This window comes from Lutra lutra, chromosome 5, assembly GCF_902655055.1.
Source record: "Lutra lutra chromosome 5, mLutLut1.2, whole genome shotgun sequence".
Taxonomy (NCBI): Eukaryota; Metazoa; Chordata; class Mammalia; order Carnivora; family Mustelidae; genus Lutra; species Lutra lutra.
In genome coordinates, this window is record NC_062282.1 from 89,588,516 (window position 1) to 89,604,877 (window position 16,362).

A 16,362-nucleotide genomic window follows, 5' to 3' on the forward strand; every position below is an offset into this window, starting at 1 on the left:
GCATTTTTCCTTCAATTTTATAATCCTCACCACTTGTCGCTATGAAAATAATACTGTAATTAAGCCAGGTTGAAGGAGACAGAAAGAATAATGAGGAGAGCCTTGCCCTGAAGTCTGTTTTTAAAACGCAGACCGCCCGTTCCAGTTTTGATTCTTTTCTTCAGCAGCTTTTAAAGATTAATTTAAATCTTAAGTGTAAGTGTTTATGAAATAATGGGAACTGCCAACTTTTAGATTCAGTAGGGAGCCCCAACAATGCTATTTAAAAGCTCTAAGTACTGGTCTGCTCACAGCTCTCTGCAGAGGAGCACTGCCATATGACTATTATTTCTGCTGGCTCACATTCTTTTTAGCTAAATGTCCCCAAGAGGTATAAAATAAACCAACAGGGACATTTTAATGGGTTTGGATTGGTTTGGGTGTGGTCTTACTCATGGGGTGGTACAGGAAGGGACACCTGCCTCTACTGGTCCTTGTCTCATTGGAGCTCTCCCAATCTTAGTAACTTTTGACCTCCCATTATTTCATAACGAATGGACATCCACTGTCTCTGCTGACAGGTGCAATATACTCCCCAGCAAGTGTCTGTTCCTTATAAATGAAGCTACCCTGCAGCTTGCTTGGGAGAGTCTCAATTCATGTTTGTTTCCCAGTGTAAGGATTAATAATACCTTAATAACTTTCAATTTCAAAATGACTCAGTTTGAATGATCAATTTGATTTTCTTCCAACTCCTGTTGGGCCACCCATGAAACAGCTTTGAGTAAAACACCCTGTTTCTCACTGACATTGGGGTTCTGCATGCTGATTCTCTTCTAGACTTCCTCTCTACTTCACCTTCTCACATTCCTCAGTTCATGAATCCTCTAGACTTTGGCAATTCCCTTTTTACTTATTGCTCCCTTTAGTCAACCCCATTCACTTAGGTGATCTTTCTTACACTCCATACTCCTACAGATCTCTGCCAACGTTTATTTGATCTCTGGGATATTCCCATTACCCATGAATCTAGATCCTTCAAGAGTTGCCAGAATGCTAGACATGTTCTTGATTAACAGCCTCCAAACTCCCACTGCTTTCTACCATTTGCAGATCAAAACTTCTCCTCTAACCAGTCTCGAGTTTGCATGTCTCGGGCCCCATCTAACAAAATGGGCCATTTGTCATTTTTCTTACCTGAATTCAGCTCAGAACCAGGACTCTTGTCCTTTTCTTAGAATCCTTCAAGCCGGACTCTACCCATTCACATGAAATTGCAAACCTATTATGTGAAATGTTTAAAAACACATACAGTTCCATGTAACAGAGATCTGTGTAAACTGGTTTTTTTTAAAAAACAGAAATTGCTATTATTCATGTTATTTAAGAATAAAACTAAAGTTGGGTATAAGAAATACAAACTGCAACATCTGGATAGAATTTAAGTTTTGAGAGTTAAAAGAGCTAAAACTAAGAAGGATTGTTTTTTCATGCTGAATTGTGAAACACCCAGTTCAGGGGTAAGCTTAGCAGAAGATCAAGTCTGTTCATTAGCCTTGCACACTTGCCAACGTTCTTTCCTTTTTCTCAGGCCAAAATGATCAGAGTTGGGATTAGTAGGGGAACAAATCACTCTAACCAAACTCATAAGGGACTGATTTCTAATTAAAAATGCCTTTTATTATTTGTACTGAGAAATGTAAATGTCATGTAGTTGATAATATTCCTGTCAGGTAATCAGCGCATCCTTCTACCAATAGTAAAAATACCCTTAGGAAAGGCATTCAGTGTCATACAGGTTCTCAGTGGCCCTAGATCAAAGAAAAGGGAGTCCAAAATGTTCATTCATTATTACTTATTCTGTTGAGTGCTTATTATGTGGCAGGCCTATGACATTAAAGGGATACCAGTGAGAAACAATGCTCCCTTACCCCCGTGGCGATGAGCAGGCAGGCAAACCTGAATCCCCACACCATTTGATAGAGGCATTCTCCCATCTCCTTTGATCACCTTGGACAGTAAGTACTCTCCATCCCAGATTTGTCTTTTTCCTGACTCCATGTAGACCAATTTCATTCTCTTTTGATGGTTGCATCTTGGAAATTTTATCATTCTTTAGCCCACAGCTAAGAAAGAGATCCAGCCCTCCATGTTAAAAATTTGGGAAGACACCCTAGTCCCTTAAAGAATTTTGGGAAATGACATGTTCTCACCAGAAGGCCACTAGTTAGTCCTACCTTGAAATGAAATATTTGAGCAGGTGATTAATCTCATGCTCCTTGTGGTTCCTTCCTAGTAACTTGATTCTGAGTGGATGACTTTATCTTGTATCCATGCCAGATTCCAAGGATGCACTCTCTTTGGTGCCTGTAGGAACCTCTTTCCCATCCATGTACAGAATAAACCATGATATTTTATCCAGGAAAGTCCTCAGAATAGAAGTTTTCCATAGTAAGTCTAGATAAATTACTTTTATGCTGTCTCTTTTGCTTTAAGTTTTAATTAACTGACATTAAACTGAATTGGCTTTATTTGACAAAGAAATTACCTTTCTAAGAAAATAAAGATCGACGGGGAGCCTGGGTGGCTCAGTGGGTTGGGCTGCTGCCTTCGGCTCAGGTCATGATCTCAGGGTCCTGGGATCGAGTCCCACATCGGGCTCTCAGCTCAGCGGGGAGCCTGCTTCCCTCTCCCTGCCTCTCTGCCTACTTGTGATCTCTGTCAAATAAACAAATAAAAGCTTTTAAAAAAAAAAGAAAGAAAATAAAGATCGAGGATTCATCATCTCATCCTTTACTTTGAGGACTCAATGAACAAGCCAGCTGCTGGCTTTTGGAGACATGGTTCCTTTTCCAGATAGATTTATTAAAAGATGACTTAATTACACCTTTCAGAACCCATCAGTATGTGGTTGGGTTTTCCACTATGTGGAAAATAATTTGTATAAAGATTTTTGTATCTACTCTGGGCAGGACACCTGGGCTGCTTTACCATACGAAAGAGCTAGATTTAAAATTTGAGGAGAATTTCCTGACTTTGAGAATTGGTAAACATTAAAACATATTACTCAGAGCAGGTAAGAATCCCCAAGAACATTTTTATGAAGTTGACAACTATCATTCTATAATGGGGTGGGGAAATGCCAGAATGTATGAAGGTGAGCATCAGGCTTGTGAAGAGGTTAGGAATGTAGGTTTTACAATCAGACTTCAGTTCCTGTTCTGTTTCACCAACGAAAGACCAAGTCCACTTTTTTTTTTAGATGCAAAAGTGTAAAAGTACTTCATGGGGCTTGTCCCAGGATTAGGAAATAAGTGCAAAATGCCTAGTACAGTAGCTGTACATAGTATATGCTCAATAAGTTATATTGAAGATTCTACAACCTTGGATACCACAAGGAAATCTAATTAGCTTGGGCCCTGCTAAATGATTATTTGCTCTCTTTCATATGCATCCCTCATAGTCAAAATAATCCCTTAATTGACAATTGCATAAAAATGTTATTGTAAATTGAAATCCTATATATAGGAAGTTAATGACAATTTTTAAAATAATTTTTGTGAAAAATTTGTTGAAAATTCATAAAATTATCTGGAACTTGTCTCCTTTATCATTGAAAGCCTATTAAAATGTTAAGGTAGAAAGGGGATATTAAACTGATTTAAGAAAACAAACAGTTGGGGCGTCTGGGTGGCTCAGTGGGTTAAAGCCTCTGCCTTTGGCTCAGGTCATGGTCCCAGGGTCCTGGGATCAAGCCCCACATGGGGCTCTCTGCTCAGCAGGGAGCCTGCTTCCTCTTCTTTCTCTGCCTGCTTCTCTGCCTACTTGTGATCTCTGCCTATAAAATAAATAAATAAAATCTTTAAAAAAATGAATCATGGAACACTACATCAAAAATTAATGATGTATTGTATGGTGACTAACATAATAAAAAAAAAAAGAAAACAAAAGTGTTTTTAAAGATTTTTTTAAATACTTTATTTATTTGACAGACAAAGATCACAAATAGGCAGAGAGGCAGGCAGAGAGAGAGAGGAAGAAGCAGGCTCCCTGCTGAGCAGAGAGCCCAGTGTGAGGCTCGATCCCAGGACCCTGGGATCATGACCTGAGCCAAAGGCAGAGGCTTTAACCCACTGAGCCACTCAGGCGCCCCGTTTTTAAAGATTTTATTTATTCATCTGAAACAAAGATACAGAGAAAGAGCGAGAGCATGAATGAGCAGGGGAAGAGGCAAAGGGAGATGGAGAAGCAGACTTCCCCCTGAGCTGGGAGTTTGCGCTGGGGCTCAATCCCAGGACCTGAAGATCTGACCCATGCTGAAGGCAGAGGCTTAACCATCTGAGCCACCCAGATGCCCCCAAAACAAACTTCTTAAGCACCTAGCACCTATTTGCCTCTAAACAGCCTGCCCATTATACCTAATCGTAAGTGATCCTTATCTCTTCACTAAAACCTTCACTTCTCAGCATGAGGTGTTGGAGTGTAACAACCCTGCATTTCTTCTCCAGAAATGTGTTTTTCCTCACAGTTAAATAGAGGTGCTTTAAATTGTTTTGTGGCATAATTTTTCTATAAGACAGAAACAAAATGATACAATGTCGAAGTCTGTGCTTGATAATCACCCCCCCAAAACACACTTACTCCCCAGCAATAATTTGGCTGAGAAAATTGCTCACATGTTCGGTCACTTCCTAACTATAAAAAAAAAGGAAAAATTGATTCTCTTTCATTTTTCCATTCCCATTCTACCCCTTCTCTCAGCCAATTAACAGCAATCAATCCTTTAATTAGCCAACATCTGCTGGACACCTGCTCCTCCCTGACATTGTGTTAAAAGCTATGTGGGATACAGAGCAGACCTGATGGGATGTACAACTAATTGGGGAGCAAAATGCCCCTAATATGAAGTGGAGGGAGTCTGAGAATGGGAAATGACTACTTAATGGATACAGTTTCTTTTGGTAATGAGTGTTCCAGAATAATCGGTGCTAGTTGCACAACATTGTGAAGGTACTAAACGCCACTAAATTGTACACTTGAAAATGGCTACAAGGGTGACTGGTATGTGAGGCAAATTTTATACCTTATAGAAAACAGTATCTAATAAGTCCCAAATACCTGGTGTAATTAGAGTTGGTAAGGAGCAGTGATTGTCCAGTTCAGCTAGAGTCATTCAAGCAAGACCTTAGAGATGAGTGAGAACCCAGACAAATCTTGAAGTTCATAAACTCAAAAATGTATAAGGGACAGGCATATGATATAAATAATTAAATGAGTAGAGCTGCCAGGTGAGGGATTCAAACACAATTGTTTAACAAAAGTCAAGGCCTACATTCTGCTTTTTCTTGGGTCAAGAAAGCCTTCTCTGTGTCTCCTTTTCACTGTGAACAGTGATGTGGGTGTCAAGAAGTGGGAGTTCAAGTGGAGAAGAAGGAAACTTCCTACACTGTTGATAGGAATGTAAATTGGTGACGGTACTGTGGAAAACAGTACAGAGTTTCCTCAAAAAATTAAAAATGGAAATACCCTATGATACAATAATTCAACTAGTAGATATTTACCCAGAGAAAGCTAAAACACAAATTTGAAAAGATATATGTACCCCTATGTTTATTGCAGCTTTATTTACAAAAACCAAGATCCTGAAGTAACCCAAGTGTCTATTGTTAAAGGAATGGATAAAAAAAAGCTGTGGTATGTACGTATATGCATACACACCCAATGGTATATTATGGATATATACATATGTATATATACACAATGGAGTATTACTTAGCCATCAAAAAGAATGAGATCTTGCCATTTGTGACAACATGGATGGACCTAGAGGGTATTATGCTAAGTGAAATTAGAACAACAGATGCCATATGATTTAATTTATATATGGAATATAAAAAATAGATGAATAAACAAAATGCATGATCAGACTTATAAATACAGAGAACAAACTGAGAGTTGCCAAAAGGGAGGAGGTTGGGGAATGAGCAAAACAGATGCAGGGGAGGCAGAGATAGATGCTTCCATTTTTGGAATAAATAAGTCATGGGAATAAAAGACACAGCATAGGACAGATAGTTAATGGTGCTGGAATAGTGTTGTACGGTGACAGATGGTAGTTACATCTGTGGTAAACATAACTTAATTGTTGAATCACTATACTGTAGACCTGAAAATAATGTAACATTGCGGATTGAGTATACTCAGATTTTTAAGAAAAGAATGACTAAAACATGCATTTCATGTCGGAGAGAGAGAAGTGACAGAGCAGGTGGAGCTGGAGAGAATGCCTACCTGAGGTGGGCCAGCTGCAGATACCCAAGATATGCTGCCACAAAGCCCCTCAGTATTACAATTGGTTTTCAATCTTTTCATGTAAATTTTATTTCAACTGAATAAATTTGAAATGTGACATTGTGTAAATTCAGGGTGTACAACATGTTACTTTGATATGTTTATGTGTTTTAATATGATTGCAGTTGTAGCAATATTCATCACATTACATAATTATAATAGAGTATTATCTATATCCATATTACTAGGCATTAGATCTCTAAAGGCTTATTTACTACTCATTATAAGCTTGTATTCCTAAACACTATAAATCTTAGCCCACTCATCCCTTCATTCCCTGGTAAATACCATTTTTTTTTCCATGTTTGATTTTTTTTTTTTTAGATTATACATATGTGATAGCATACAGTACTTAATCTTTCTCTGACTTCTCTCACTTAGCACAAAGTGATCATGGTTCACCCATGTTGTTGCAAATGGCAGGACAGCCTCCTTTGTCATAGCTATACAATATTCCATGGTTTATATACCTCATCTTTCTATCCATTCCTCTGTTCATGGGCATTTAATTGTTTACATATTTTGACTACTGTGAATAATGCTGTAATAACCATGCAAGTGTACATATCTAGTTAAAATCTTGTTTCCATTTCCTTTGGGTATATACCCAGAAGTGACAGTGCTAGATTGTATGGTAGATGTATTTTTAATATTTTGAGGAACTTCCGTGTTGTTTTCCAAGCTGGATGGACCAGTTTACATTTCCATCTACGTTGTATAAAGCTTCCCTTGTCACCACATTCTCCCCAGCACTGAGTCTCTTGTCTTCTTGACACTAGCCATTGTAACAGGTAAGAAAGGATATCTTACTATGGTTTTTGCATTTCCTCATGGATTAGTAATGAACATGTTTTCATATGCCTTTTGACCATTTTGCTGTCCTCTTTGGAAAAATAATTTTTCTGGTCTTTTTTCTCCCCAAAGATTTTGAGAGAGAAAGCACATAATCAGGGGGAGCAGCAGAGAGAGAAGCAGAGTCCCCAATGAGCAGAGAGCCCAATGGAGGACTTGATCCCAAGACCCTGAAGGCAGATTCCTAACTGACAGCCACCCAGGCACCCTTTTCTGGCCATTTTTAAATCAGATTGTCTTTTTGTTACTAAGCCTCATTAGTTCCTTACAAATTATGGAAATTAACCCCTTATTTATGTTTTGTAAAAATATTCTCCTATTCTTCAGGTTGTCTTTTCATTTTGGTAACCGTTTTGCTCTGCAAAAGCTTTTCAGTTTAAGGTAATCTGATTTGTTGATTTTTTGTTCTTGGGTTTTTTTTGTTTTGTGTGTTGGTGGGGGGAGGGTTTGGCGTATTCTTCTAGGGATTATGTTTATATGCCCTTAATCTGTTTTGAGTTCATTTTAGTGAGTGACATGGGATGGGAGTTTAATTCTAGGCTCTCTGTTCTGTCCTTTTGGTCTGTTTGTCTATTCTTGTGCCTATTACATACTGTTTTTATCCTGTCTTTGTAGTATATTTCAAAATCTGGAAGCATGCTCCCTCCAGCTTTGTTCTTTTTCCTCAGGATTGCTTTGACTATTTGAGGTCTTTTGTTTTTCCACACAAGTCTTAGAACTTTTTTTTTTTTTTTTTTACTTCTATGAAGGATATCTGTTATCTTGATGGGGATTGCATCGAATCTGTAGGTGACTTTGAGAATTATGACCATTTTAACAATATTCATTCTTCTGAACTATGAACACAAGATGCCTTTCCATTTATGTCTTAAATTTCTTTCAGCAAACTTGTCATTTTTAATGTATAGATGTGTCACTTCCTTGCTTAAATTTATTCCTAAGTAATTTACTGGTTTTGATGCTATTGTGCATGGGATAGCTTTATTTCTTTTTCAGATACTTTATAATTAGTGTAAAAAAAGAGCAACTAATTTGTTGATTTTATAACGTGCCATATTACTAAAGTTGTTAATTTATATTTTTGATGGATTCTGGCATTCTCAATATAGAAGATCCTATCATCAGGAAACAGCAATTTTGTCTTTCTTTCCCATTTGGATGCCTTTTACTTCTTTGTCTTGAGTAAGTGCTCTAGCTAGAACTTCCAGTACTATATATTTTATTGTTGTTTTTGTGAGTATAGTTGACATACACGATTATTAATTTTAGGCATAAAGCACACTGATTAGATAATTCCATACAGGACTCAATGCTCACCACCATAAGTCTAGTAATCATCTGTCACCAGACAAAATTATTACAATATTAATGGCTATATTTCCTGTGCTATCCTTTAATCACATCTTTGTTTCATTTAGTTCTTCTTCTAAAATTTTACCTTGCTTTTTCATTGAATATACTTACTCTTCTCCTCATTTTGTGTGACTTTCTGTGTATTAGAGGAAACCGCTACGTTTCCCAATCTTGAAGGAGTACCCTTGTTTAGGAATGTTTCCTGTGTAGACCATGTGCCAGGCCACATAGGGTTGGGTTCCTCCAGTGGCGTGTACCTGGGCCACTCTTGTGGGACAGCAGGGGGTGAAATGGACATACACCAGGTGCTTTCCAACAGGAAGGCCTGGATAGATAGATGGAGTGAATGCATGCTGGGACCACCCTGGTGGGATGACTGGAGCCGAAGCATCTATGGGCTTCTGATTCTGGTTTGCTATGATCTAGAGCCATTGTTGTGGGTGTGGGAAAGTGTCTGTTTGGGGGGATAGCAAGACTTAGTGTGGCTAGGGGTCCAGGGCTCACTGAGATGGGAGCCTGCCTAGGGTAACTGGACCCTGCCTCCTTCTCGGCTGTCAAGTTGAAGGGGGAACACAGACACCACCTCTGATCCAGAGAGCATTCCAGCAATTGGTCCACCATTTGGTGGATGCTCTAAGGTTAGTAAAGGGTTTCTTTTGCTTAATGTTAGTTGCTCTTTAAACCATTTTTTTTTCTTGGCTGAGCCACAAGTTACAAATCTACATGCAGACCTCTCAGTGATATCCCTCATTGCTGCTGTTCCTAGCATCAGCAGTAGAGTTCCTGTCATCACCATGTCTCTGTCTCTCATGCCATTTTTTATGTGGTTCTTCTATTCTTCACTTTGCAGAAGCTACTCAGTCACCTTTTAGAGTTTTAGGAAGAATTGCTCTATAAGTAGGTATGGACTCTGAGTCTGTGAGAGGAGGTGACTTCTGGGTGTTCCTATGCTGCCATATTGGACACCTTCTTCCTTCCAGTACTATATTTAGTAGGAATGGTCAAAGTGGGCATCCTTGTCTTGTTTCTTATTTTAGAGGAAGTGCTTCAGTTTTTCTCCTTGCAGTATAATGTTACTTATGGGTTTATAATGTTACTTATGGGTCATATAGGACCTTTATTATTATTGAGGTAGATGGCTTCTTAACCCAATGTGGGATTTATTTTTTTTTCTGTCATGAAAGGATGTTGTATTCTGTCAAACATTTTTCTACATCTACTAGATTATTTGGGGATTTTTATCTTTCATTTAATTGTGATGCACTACATTGATTGATTTGCATATATTTTTGCATCTCGGGGATAATCCCACTTGGTCCTGGGGTCTAATTCTTCTAACTTACTCTTGAATATACAAAAATTCTCAAAAAATATTAACTGAATTCATTAGTGGTATTGATCAGGATACAGTTTTCTTCAGGTATCTTTATCTAGTTTTGGTTGGCTTCAATGCTGGCTTCAATGAAAGAGTTTGGAAGTGACCCCTCCACAATGATTTTGGAAGAGTTTGAGAGGGATTGGTGTTAATTCTTCTTGAAACATTTGGTGGAATTCTCCAGTGAAGCCATTTAGTCCTGGAGTTGTCTGTGTTCAAAAGATTTTAATTAATGATATAATTTTGTACTTACTATTAGTTCAGACTTTCTATTTCTTCCTGATTCAGTCTTTGTAGGTTGTGTGTTTTTAGAAATATATTTTTTTCTTGGTTATGTAATATGTTGGCATATAATTTTTTTTAGTAGTCTCTTGAAACTCTTCACATTTCTCTAGTATTAGTTGTAATGGCTTTTTTTTTCAAAATTTTATTTATTTATTTGACACAGAGGTCACAAGTAGGCAGAGAGGGAGAGAGGAAACAGGCTCCCCGCTGAGCAGAGAGCCCGATGCGGGGCTCGATCCCAGGACCCTGGGATCATGACCTGAGCTGAAGGCAGAGGCCTTAACCCACTGAGCCACCCCAGGTGCCCCTAGTTGTAATGGCTTTTATTTCAGATTTTGAGTCATCTTTTTTCTTAGCCTAGCTAAAAGTTTGTCAGTTACATTTTGTGAAGAAACTGTTCTTAGTTTTATTGATCCTTTCTGTTGTTTTCCTGGTCTCTGATTTTTTTCCCATAATGATATTTATCATTTCCTTCCTTCTGCTAAATTTGGCATCAATTTGTAAGTTTTTCTAGTTCCTTGTGATGTAAAGGTACCTTGTATATTGGAGATTTTTTTTTTTTTAATTTGACAGAGATCATAAGTAGCCAGAGGCAGGCAAAGAGAGAGGAGGAAGCAGGCCCCCTGCTGAGCAGAGAGCCCAATGCAGGGCTCTATACCAGGACTCTGAGATCTTGACCTGAGCCGAAGGCAGAGGCTTAACCCACTGAGCCACCCAGGCACCCCACCCCCATTTCTTAAAATGTGTTTATTGGTATAAACTTTCCCCTCAGATCTGCCTTGGTGGTATCTCATAAGATTTGATGTTACTTTCATTTTCACTGGAAGATAATTCCCTTTTGTTTTCTTCTTTGACCCATGCCCTTTTTTTAAAGTGTGTTATTTAGTTTGCACATACATATATAGCTCTTATCACTCTGCTGATTTCTTCATGCTAATTGTCATCAGAAAAGATAGTAGTTATTATTTCAGTCTTAAATTTACTCAGAATTGTTTGGTGGCCTAAGAATCATGTATGTATTCTTTTTTTGGATGAGATATTTTGTGTCTGTTAAGTCTATTTGTTGTAATGTGTGGTTCACTTCTAATATTTTCATGTTGATTTTCTGAGTGATCTATCCATTGTTGACAGTGGGGTATTAAAATCCCCTAGTATTATTGTTTTACTATATGTTTCCCCTTAAGACCTGTTAATATTTGGTTAATACATTTTTGGTGCTCAGGCGTTGGGAGCATACATATTTATGATTATTACATCTTTTTGATGTACTGACCCCATAATTATATAATGACCTCCTTTGTTTCGTTTTGGGTTCAAGTTTATTTAGTCTGATGTGAAGTGTGCCTATGTCTGCCTTTTTTTTTAGTTTCTGTTTACTTAGAATATCAATTTCCATCATTTCCATTTAGTCTAAGAGTCTCTTTAGAGCTGAGTCTCCTGCAGCATAATTTGGGTCTTATTTTCTCTCCATCTTGTCACCTTGTGCCTTTTGATTGGTGAGTTAAATCCCTTTACATTTAGAGTGATGACTGATGTGTCAAGAGGTACTGTTGACATTCTATCTTGTGCCTTGTTATTTTTCCATGTTTTTTCTTGTTCTTGTATACCTTGAGTAACTTGGCAGTTTTCCATAGTTATTCAGTTCCCCATTTTTATTATGTTTGTGTGTCTGCTAGAGCAGACATATTGGGCAGATATTCATGTGTGGTTATCAGGAGGTTCACATGTAACATATCATAGATTACATACTCCTTTTCTGCTGAGAACAGCTTATATTCTTGTACCTATAAAGGTTCAGTCCTTTTAGTCTTCCCCTCTATATATTTGATGTCACAAATTATCCCTTTTAATACTTAGTTTGTTATCCAGTTGTAATAGCTATAGGTATTATTAATGTTCTTTTCTTTTAACCTTTATCCTATAGTTACATAGTACCCTTTCCTAAAAGTTTTCTAATTCTGACCACTTATACTTAATCAGAGCTTTGCATAGTTTTTGTGTGTGTTTCAGCTTGAAGACCTTCTTTAAATATTTCTTATAAGACAGTTCTAATGGTGTTGAACTCCCTCAGCTTCCATTTGTAGGTTGAAGCATTTATTTCTCCTTTAATCTGAAAGATAACTTTGCTAGATAGAGTACTGTTAGCTGGCAATTTTTATCTTTCAATGGTTTGAATATGTCATTTGACTGTGTCCTGGCCTGTAGAGTTTCTGCTGTGAAATCTGTTGTTAGCTTAATGGGGGTCCCTTTGCAGATTGCTTTCTTTCCCTGGCTGCCTTTAAAATTCTTTATAACTGACTTGACAGTTTTAATATATTGTGTTTTGGAGAAGATATTTTTGTCTTGAGATACTAAAGTGTTATATTGGCTTCTTACCCAGTTCCTTCCCCAAGTTTGGGAACTTCTTTATAAAAGTCTCCGCCCTCTTCTCCCTCTCTTCTGCTTCTGGTATACCTATTAATATTAAATTGCCCTTTAATTTAAATTCAAGTTAGTTAACCTACAGTGTATTATTAGTTTCATGGTAGAGTTTAGTGATCATCAGTTGTATAGAACACCCAGTGATCCTTACATCTTAGTGACCATCATCCAGTCACCCCAACCCCCAGCACACCTCTACTCCAGCAACCCTCAGTTTGTTCCCTATAGTTAAGTCTCTTATGGTTTTCCTCTGTGTTTTTATCTTATTTTTCCTTCTCTTCCCCTGTTTTGTTTCTTTGGTTCCACATGTGAGTGAAGTTGTATGGTATTTGACTTTTTCTGACTGATTTTGCTTAGCATAATACACTCTAGTTCCATTAATGTCATGGCAAATGGCAAGATTTCATTTTTGGGTAGCTGAGGAATATTCCATTGTATGTATGTATGTGTATATATATATATACACATACATACACACACACACACACACACACACACACACACACACACACACACCACATCTTCTTTATCCATTCATCTGTTGATGGATATCTGGGCTCTTTCCATAGTTTGGCTATTGTGGACATTGCTGCTATAACCATTGGGGAGCATGTACCCCTTCAAATCACTATGTTTGCATCCTTTGGATAAATACCTAGCAGTGCAGTTGCTGGGTCGTAGGGTAGCTCTATTTTTAACTTCTTGAGGAACCTCCATACATTGCTCCAGAGTGGCTGCACCAGGTTGCATTCCCACCAACAATATAAGAAGGTTCCTTTTTCTGAATATCCTTGCCATTAAGTTGGCTTTTCTGATGGAGTCTCAAAGTTGTCACAGTGTTTATTACTTTTTTAAATCTCAAGTCTCTTTCCTCTTTCCCCTGAGTCATTTCTAGTTCCTATTTTTGAGCTCTTATTCTCCATCTAATCTACTCTCTTTCCAACCCTTTCTAATGCTTTCTTCAGTTCCTTTATCCAGTTCTTCAGCTCCATCTTTTCTGTTAGATTGCTTGTAGACTTTGAATTTCTTTGGTAAAGTACTCCCTTCTTTTCTATAATCATATTCATGAGATCATCCTGTGGCTTTTTTTGAGTTTTCTTGTAGTTGAATTATTTCATGATAGCTAATTTTAAGTATTTATAAGTTATACGTCAATAGTTCATATCTTTGGTGTGGGATGCTGGAAAATTGTCATTTTGTGGTACCGTATTTCTGCCTAACTACATAAGGTGTTTACTACTTTGAAAACAGCGGCAGCACTGTACTTCAAAACTATCACCTTTGTTTTTTTATGTTTTCCAGAAGGTGGCACTATCACACAGGTTGAGTTTCTCTGGCCAGAACTGACTGGTTGCTAAGGTTGGGACTGCATGCCCAAAAAAGATGAAATAAATCTTGTAGAGAAATAAAACAAGGGGTAGGGTTGTTAGCAGATTTGGATGGGTATTCCTAGAGGTCCGTGGGTAGATCGTGTGCCAGAATCCTAGGGCAAACACTAGGAAAAGCTTTCCTTCCATTCTGTCTTTGTTTTCCTTTGCCTGCCTACCAGTCACTGTAGGCTCTCCTGAGAGAGAACAGTAGGTTTCCTTAGTTAGAGCAGGCACAGCTGGACATACTCCCACTCGGTGCCTTCTCCCTATACCTATTCAGCCAGGGGAGTACTTCTCCTCTCCTAGCTCTCTAGGCTCCCTTGAGATGTACTCCACTCACTTTCAGGTGTACAGATGGATGGATCATCCAGGGTCCTGGTGAGCTTTTGCCTGGTCATGGATATCCAATTAGTTGTAAATTAAGGGGGGGGTGGCAAAAGGAAAGACTTATGCCACTATAACGCCATTATCACTCTTTATGCCTACAATGGTTAAAGATAAGCCAAAATTTAGAAATAATTTTCCAGTTTTGAGACATTAATTGATATGCAGCACCATGTTAAAGTGTGCAGTATTTAGGGATTCCTGGTGGCTCAGTTGATTAAGTGTCTGCCTTCTTCTCAGGTCATGATCCCAGGGTCCTGGAATCAAGTCCTCCATCAGGCTTCTTGCTCAGCCGGGAGCCTGCTTCTCCCTCTGCCTGTCCCTCCCCCTGCTTGTGCTCTCTCCCTCTCTCTGACAAAATCTTTAAAAAAATAAAAAGTGTACAGCATTTGAGTTACATATATGAAGTTACTACCACAAAAAGTTTAGTTAACATCTACCATGTCATACATCATCCTTGTGATGAGAACTCTTTGGCTATACTCTCATAAGAGTTGTAGGACATGTGATCACAGTTAACTGTAGTCATCATGTTAAGCATTACATCCCGAGTACTTATCTTATAGTTTATATGTTTTGAACACTTCCATCCAATTCCTCCTTAAGCCCCCCGACCCACTTCTAAAATTTTTTTTTAAGATTTTATTTATTTATTTGACAGAGAGATCACAAGTAGACAGAGAGGCAGGCAGAGAAGCAGGCTCCCCGCCGAGCAGAGAGCCCGATGCGGGACTCGATCCCAGGATCCTGAGATCATGACCTGAGCCTAAGGCAGCGGTTAACCCACTGAGCCACCCAGGCGCCCCCCACGACCCACTTCTAATAAACACAAACCTGATCACTTTTTCAATGAGTTTATTTTTGTTCAAATTCCACAGGTGAGAGATCATACAGAATTTTTCTCTGATTTTTTTTCACTTAGCATCATGTCCTCAAGGTCCATCGATGTTGTCTCAAACGGCAGGATTTCTTCATTTTTTATGGTTGGACAATTCCATTGTGTTTGTGTGCATATATATAAACATAAACATATATATGCATGCTCATATATATATATATATATATATATATATATATCTCACAACATTTTTATCAATGATCCACAGATGGATAATTAGGTTGTTTCCACATGTTGGCTATTGTAAATAATGCTACGATGAACATGGAACTACACATTATTGTTTTTCAAGTTAGTGTTTTTGTTTTCACCAAATAAAGATTCAGAATTTAAATGGCTGGATCATATGGGGACTTTATTTTTAATTCTTTGAGAAACTTCCATACTGTTTTCCATATGGCTGCACTAATTTGCATTCTTACCACCAGTAACAATGTACAAGAGTTCCCTTTTCTCCACATTCTAACCAGCATTTGTTACTTCTCTTTTTTATATCCCTATTCTAACAAGTGTGCGGTGATATCTCATTGTGGAATTCACCTGCATTTCCCTCGTGATTGATAATGTTGAGCATCTTTTCCTGTACCAGTTGGCCACTCATCTATCTTCCTCAGACAAATGTCTTCTTTGTAAGCATTTTTCCCATTCCATAGGTTGTATTTTTTTGTTAATTCTGAGCTGTGCAGAAACTTTATAGTTTGATGTCTTATTTTTGCTTAGGTTACTTCTGCCGGAGGTGTCCTATCCAAAAAGTTATTGCAAAGACCCATGTCAAGGAGCTTTATGATTTCAGATCTTAGATTTAAGTCATTCATCCATTTCAAATTTTTGTGAGTGGTGTAGGACATAGGTCTCCTTTCACTGGTTTTCATGTAGACATGAAAGTTTGCTAGCAGCATCTTCTGGAGAGACTGTCTTTCCTCTGTAGAGTATTGGCTCCCTTGTCAGGTATTGGTTGACTATATACTTGGGTTTCAGATAGCTTCTCAGTTCTGTTCCGTGGGTCTCTGTGACAGTTTTTATGCCAAGATCATACTGTTTGGATGACAATAGCTTTATAGTATAGCTTGAAATCAGTAAGAGTGATGCTTCCT

At 38.1% G+C, this 16,362-nt stretch overlaps 1 protein-coding gene across 3 annotated transcripts in view; it reads left to right on the forward strand.

Annotated features, from left to right (window-relative positions):
* Positions 1 to 16,362, forward strand: part of RAB3C (RAB3C, member RAS oncogene family) — a 645,683-nt gene that overhangs the window by 607,533 nt on the left and 21,788 nt on the right. The window lies entirely within an intron of this gene.